Source organism: Neophocaena asiaeorientalis, unplaced genomic scaffold, assembly GCF_003031525.2.
Source record: "Neophocaena asiaeorientalis asiaeorientalis breed wild unplaced genomic scaffold, Neophocaena_asiaeorientalis_V1.1 scaffold5, whole genome shotgun sequence".
In the NCBI taxonomy this organism is placed as follows: Eukaryota; Metazoa; Chordata; class Mammalia; order Artiodactyla; family Phocoenidae; genus Neophocaena; species Neophocaena asiaeorientalis.
In genome coordinates this window covers 420,141-427,381 of record NW_020174698.1, presented here as the reverse complement: position 1 = coordinate 427,381, position 7,241 = coordinate 420,141, and the positions used below count along the sequence as shown (strand labels likewise).

Sequence of the window (7,241 nt, the reverse complement as noted above, 5' to 3'; positions counted from 1 at the left end):
CCATGTTTCTGGAATGTTGGTATCTCTTCAGGAGATTTGTACCACAATCTATATTCATTATGCTGTCATTATCTCAATAATTTCTTTTCATGTTAAAGCATTTTTTCTAACCAAAAGGATTGCTTATTAAATTAAGATGAAATGGCAATTAATCTAGAGTGTTATCAAAGACAGGAACATGCGTTTGTCTGAATCTCCGTTTATAAACATCAATGGCCTGTTAATGTACTAATATTTAGGAGGGCAGCATGATAAAAAGCTTCCCTGCCTCTGTTAGCTCATTTTGTATTAACATATTCCTGTCACCAGTTAGGCAATTAACAGAGACTAAAGGAACACTAATTGTAGGCTTCTCTGCCAGTGTGCTGGGTCAGCTTTATTCCTAGGAGCTCGCTTAATGAATTTGTAATAATTGTAAGTGATGAAAGTGGGTGATTTTCTTTGAAAAGCAAACATGGTGATATTGCTACAGAGATTGAGATTAGAGAAAAGTCCTTTTCTTTGTGACAGTGTTGTAAAGCAAGCACTTTGGGGAGATGCAGGGACAGGTCAACAAAATTTTCAGAAAGAGCAATGCTGAGAATGCAAGAGGGTTCCTAGGTAGTATCAAATTCTTCCCAGATGATGACTGTGGAGAGAACAGCTGCAACACAGCTCACCATTTGATGAATTTATATGGAAATTGCTGTCTTCCAGTCATATACAGTGAAGTTCCTATGAGTTGGTTAAATTACATGCTGGTCTTGGCCCTTCCCATCCATGTTCAGGAGGGTCTTCTGTACTTTCTTTGCTTATTTTGTATTGTTTGCCCCATTTCAATGAGTGAATATTTTTGAAAATATTCACTTTTACTAAAAGCAAACTGGAATGGAGCCCATGACATAAAATGTGGGAGAACAGAGCTGAGGATGTTCCTGAGACCTTTGGTGCAGACAAGACAATAGAAAGAACTTAGAGCAAGTGTCAGGAAGAATGAGTAGCTGGGACATGATAACAGCACCAAGGTGCAGAAAAAAGTTCTGCAACTGTCCTATTAACATACCAGATTTGATTTGACTCCATTATATTTTATCAAATAGTTTAGAAAGCTCACAGCATAAAACATCATCATAATTGTAATCATATATTTGGAGATTTAACGTGTACACCATAATGTACCATTAGTTACACAAATAACTAATAATTTGCTAATGACAGTATTATGTTAAGTCAGTTTAGGGGCAATTAAAGTGAGTGATATTTACATATGCCTAATGAATCACAGTCGATGGCAGATTAAGAGATTCTAATGAATATTCATCCAGACATTCGCAACCAGCTTCACAGTTTATAAACTGAATTATGGTTGATTTGCCCTTTTAAAAATGAATATGTGAGTATCTTCTGCATGGTGAGAATGAACAATTGGGCCTGACTGTAAAATTTTTTTTAAAGCAATGTACTGGTCAGAACACAAAACATTTTTATGCACTCTCATACCCTCGGCTTCACTGTTCTTTTTTATATCGCAGATCAGTGTTGATGAACTATCTCCGTTTTCATTCTAATCCATGACATGAAATATAGAAATTGTTTACTATAAGATTAAATGGAAACCAAGTTTTATGCAGCCCCACTGAGGAAATAATTACAGGTAGTTTTTGCCATTGAAACAGTGAATACAAACTCTCTTTTCATTCTCTAGCCATCCCCGTGCAACTCAGAAGGCTGCTTTTGTAGCTATATGTTCTCATGATAAAATTGGGGTTGATTTACTATCCTTTCAGCTTGGTCATTTTAAAAAGTAATAAAACAAGCAAACAAAAACACTTTACTCTGGCCCTGTGAATACAGGTTAAGACCAAACAAGGTTATGGTTTGAGCATTCAATTTCTCCTAAAAATTATAACACTTTCTGCTTTGACTAGCTGTTCCTCGTAAATATTGTTAGTCTCGTCTCTGTTGCAAAGATGAAGGCCAAACTCTTTGTCTTTCTCCAGATCCCACAACAGGTCCCTGAGAGACCAGATATCTACAACTCCCATTTCTTTTTCACCTTAAATTAGACAAAATTGTCTCCCTGCTGTTTCAGATTATAAAGATGTTAATTATTGCCGGCATTTTTTCCTACATAGGAAGTTAGAGGCTAGAACTAGAGCATCTTGGTCCATGGGAATGTAGTAAGACAGTTGAACAAGCATGTGCTTGATGTCTGGGCCTTATATAAGATGTCAAACTTGCATTAATGGAACTAGTGAGAGAAACCTCCAAAACCAAACAAGTGTTTTAAAGGCATGGGGTGAAGGGTGACTGGAGCCTCTTGTTCCTAATGGACCAGAGGTCAAGGTGAGTGGGTTTCCAGGCTCAGCAGTTCTTTTTTATTATTATTATTTTTTAATTTCATTTATTTTGACTACACCGGGTCTTAGTTGCGGCATGCATGCAGGATCTAGTTCCCCGACCAGGGATCAAACCCGGGCCCCCCCGCATTGGGAGCACAGAGTCTTCCCCACTGGACCACCAGGGAAGTCCCTCAGCAGTTCTTTTAGGCTGGGAATAGTACAGAAAATATAAAAATGGCCTCCATCTATTCTCCCTATGCAAATGAAGTTCCCATAAGTGAAGAGTGGTCATTTCACTCTCTTATTCAAAAGCTTAGCAAAGATGTCAATTCTCTCCACATCAGTCTACAGATTTAAAGGGATCGCAATCAAATTCTCAGCTGGATCTTTTGAAGATATAAACGAGTCAATACTGAAATTGATATGGAAAGACACAGAAACCAGAAGAGTTCAAACAATTTTGAAAACAGAAGAATAAAACTGAAGGGCTCACACTACCTCATTTTAAGACATACTCTAAAGCCACAGTAAACAACACATTGTGTATTGGCAAAAGGGCAGTTATGTAGATTAATGGAATAGAATAGTGAATTTAGAAATAGATCTACCACGTAAATATGACCAATTGATTTTTGACAAAGATACAGAGGAAATTCAAGGAAGAATACTATAGTAACAAATGATGTTGGAACAACTGGACACCCATAGGCAAAAACAACCACAACCACAACCAAAAAACTTGGATCTAATCCTCACGCTTTAAACAACAATTAACTCAAAATGGATCAGAGACTTAAATGTAAAACGTGAAGGTATAAAACTACTAAAAAAAAGATATAGGTAAAAATCTTCATGACCTGGGCTTAGGGAAAGAGTTTGACAAGATTCAGAACATGCTACCCTAAAATACGGCATCTTGGCATATTGAATATTTTAAGCTGAAGGAATTTGAGAGAAAGCAGGTGCAGGAAGGATTCTCTGACTTCCTCCTTATCCTCTGAAGTAGATCGTAAGACACTCATGTGAAGCATCTTCTACCTGGAAGAAAGGAGCATTCTTATCTCTGAAGACAGAGGGACACCAAGGGGAATCTAGACAAACTTACTAGGTTTCCCCCAGTTTACTCCCCTTAGCTCATACCTTTCTGTGTCATCACGTTTGTCCACGATTTTTCAGTCTTCATCAAACCTAGCATACACATGCTCAGGCTTAACTGTTTCTTCAGGTGTTCATTTCCCTCTGAAGAATCCGATGTTATATTAAACTTAAATATATTTGTATACTTTTTCTTGTTAATCTATTTTTTTTGTCAGTTCAATTTACAGACCCCACCAGAAGAAGCTGGGAGAGTAGTAAGAAAAAGAATTCTTTCCTACCCTGTAAGTTCTTAAACACAAACCCAAAATAACAGGATCCATAAAATTAAAAATTGATAAATTAAATTTGATCAAAATTAAACATTTTGGTTCTGTGAAAGACACAGAAAAGAGAAGTAACAAACTGGGGGAAAATATTTGCAAATCATATATCTAACAAAGGACTTGTTACCAGAATATGTAAAGAATGCTCAAAATTTAACAGTAAAAAAACAAACAACCAGCTAAAACAACATAACCGAAAAGACTTAAAGAGACACTTCACTGAAGAGGGTATACAGAAGCAAATAAGCACATGAAAAAAAATTCAACCTCAATTGCTAGTGGTAAAAGCAAACTAAAACCACAATATGTACAAAGCTATTTTAAGGCTAAAATAAAAAACACTAGAAATACCAAATACTGGCAAGGATGCAGAGAAACTGGAATTGTCACACATTTCTGGTGGAAATGCAAAATGGAAATCAGTTTGACAGTTTCTTATAAAGTTAAACATACACTTACCATATGACCTAGAAATACCATTCCAGGGGTACTTATCCTAAAGAAATAAAAACTTATGTTTACACAAAAATCTGTACACAAATGTTTATGGCAGATCTATCCATAAATATCAAAAACTGGAAGCAAACAAAATGTCTTAGTTTAATGGATGAGTAAGTTAACAGTGGAATACTACTCAGCAAGGAATAAACTGTTAATACACATAACGGCTCAGAAGAATCTCAAAAGCATTAAGCTGAGTGAAAGGAGTCAGTCTCAAAAGGTTACATACAGTATAATTCCATTTATATGACCTTCTCAAAAGGACTAACTAGAGTGAGGGAGAACACACCAGTGGTTGCCAGAGGTTAGGGAAGGGAGAAAGGTGTGACCGCAAAGGGAGAGCACAGAGGAGATTTCTGGAGTGATGACATTGTCTTGTGTCCTGATTATGGTGGTAGATAAAAGTGTTAAAATTCATAGATCTGTACACACACAAAGCAGTCTATTTTATTGTATGTTAATTTAAAAAATAAAACGAAAACTTTTAGTGGAGTTCTATTTCCTACTCTATCAAATCTAAACTCTCTCTGCCTATGTGTGAGCCCCTCCATCATCTGCTTCCCCTCTTTGTCATGTTTCTAGGTCCGTTTCCTCTCTGTCCCCTGAGGCAGCTCAGCTGTGCCCCTACCCCCCATCCATCTTCCCTCTTTTTATGAACAAACATTATTGATCCTCTATAAAAGGCCAGCTACAGTGTTAGCCTTGGGGGTGCAAGAGCTTCTGGGCTATAATAGCCCCTCCTCTTCTCTCCTCTTCACCCTTCCTTTCCCCCTTCCTCTTCTTTTTATTCAAATCAAGTCCCACCCCTTTTGCCACGTCAGCTCCAGGCATTCCTGCAACCACCAGACTCAAGTTCTCTGTCATCCGTCTGCACCAGTAAACTAATTGCACCACAGCTGTTTCTGGTTTTGTTGCATTCTTCCAGTTAGATTTGGTTCTTTGAAAATAGGAACTTTTTGTTTGTTTGCTTTTTTAGTCAGACCTCAGATGATCAAACAGCTCTTAACATAAGAGTAAGTGCCCTATACATAGCTCACTATTTAAAACATGCATTGGGAGATACGGTCGTTAGATTACTCCTTTCTGCCAGTGGACGCTGGGGAGTAAGCATCGTTGATGTCTCCCCCCTCCACTGCCATCATGTCTAAGTCAGAGTCTCCCAAAGAGCCTGAACAGCTGCAGAAGCTCCTCTTCAGAGATGTGATCTTTGAAACAACCGATGAGAGTCTGCCATTCTGAGCAAATGGGGAACGCTCACAGACTGTGTGGTAATGAGGGATCCAAACACCAAGTGCTCCAGAGGCTTTGGGTTTGTCACATATGCCGCTGTGGAGGAGGTGGATGCAGCCATGAAGGCAAAGCCACACAAGGTGGATGGAATAGTTGTGGAACCAAAGAGGGCCGTCTCAAGAGAAGATTCTCAAAGACCTGGTGCCCACTTAACTGTGAAAAAGATTTTTGTTGGTGGCGTTAAAGAAGACACTGAAGAACATCACCTAAGAGATTATTTTGAACAGTATGGGAAAATTGAAGTGATTGAAATCATGACTGACCGAGGCAGCGGCAAAAAGAGAGGCTTTGCTTTCATAACATTTGATGGCCTTGACTCATTAAACAAGATTGTCATTCAGAAATACCGCACTGTGAATGGCCACAACTGTGAAGTAAGGAAAGTCCTATCTAAGCAAGAGATCCAGCCAAAGAGCTGGAAGTCGTTCTGGAAGCTTTGGTGGTGGTCTTGGAGGGGGCTTTGGTGGGAATGACAGCTTTGGTCGTGGAGGAAACTTCAGCGGTCGAGATGCCTTTGGTGGCAGCCGTGGTGGCGGTGGCTGTGATGGCAGTAGGGATGGCTGTAATGGGTTTGGTAATGGTGGAAGCAATTTTGGAGGTGGCGGAAGCTACGATGATTTTGGCAGTTACAACGATCTTCAAATTTTGGACCCACGAAGGGATGAAACTTTGGAGGCAGAAGTGCTGGCCCCTGTGGTGGTGGAGGCCAATACTTTGCCAAACCACAAAACCAAGGTGGCTATGGCAGTTCCAGCAGCAGCAGGACCTCTGGCAGTGGCAGAAGGTTTTAATTACTGCCAGAAAACAAAGCTCAGCAGGAGAGGAGAGCCAGAGAAGTGATGGGGAAGCTACAGGTTACAACACATTTGTGAACTCAGCCAAACGCAGTGGTGGCAGGGCCTAGCTGCTACAAAGGAGACATGTTTTAGACAACACTCATGTGTATGGGCAAAAAAAATTGAGGACTGTATTTGTGACTAATTGTGTAACAGGTATTTTAGCTTCTGTTCTATGGAAAGCATTCCAACAAAGGGTTTTAATGTAGGTGTTTTTTTTTGCACCCATACTGTTGATGGCTAAATGTAATAGTCTGACCATGAAGCTGAATAAATGTGCCTTTTTAAATAAATAAATAAAACATGCATTGGCACTGAAGTGAGTGAGTAAGCATTAACCCTAGGAAAATACGAACATAGTTCTGAATTAGAAGGAGGTCTAAATTTCCCTTATTTCCACTTCCTCTTCCATTGCTTCTCTTGACATTGTTATAAACTCTGTCTTTCCTGACTCTTCTCAGCAAGAACTATATTGTTTTATTCAACTTCACTTCACACCCTTTAATCTTTTCCTGACCTTTTTCCTTCAGGAACCTGAACATTTTCTCTCTTTTATTCTCTAACTTTCAGACTACTTATATTCTTAATTTAATTCTCCACTTTCCTAAGACTTTCTCAGTACTAGATGGTTTATACCTTACAAATGCCTCATTTCCACTTCATGAACAATTTTTTGCAATTTTCATCTTAATTTGTTATTTTTACTTTTCACATGTTTACGGACCGATGCTGAGAATAATCCAGTTTTGGTGTGTAGAACATTAATATCTGTTCGTCTCCTTCTTCAGGTCATGTGTTGGCATCCAGTTCTTCTGGATTCCTCCTTCCACTGCTGTCCTCGAGTTTCTGCTTCTCTCTGCACTTCGCCTTCT

General features: G+C 38.9%; 1 pseudogene; it reads left to right on the top strand.

Moving 5' to 3' along the window:
• The first annotated feature begins 5,514 nt into the window (after window positions 1–5,514).
• LOC112409074 (heterogeneous nuclear ribonucleoprotein A1-like) lies at window positions 5,515–6,324 on the top strand (annotated as a pseudogene).
• Window positions 6,325–7,241: the final 917 nt, after the last annotated feature.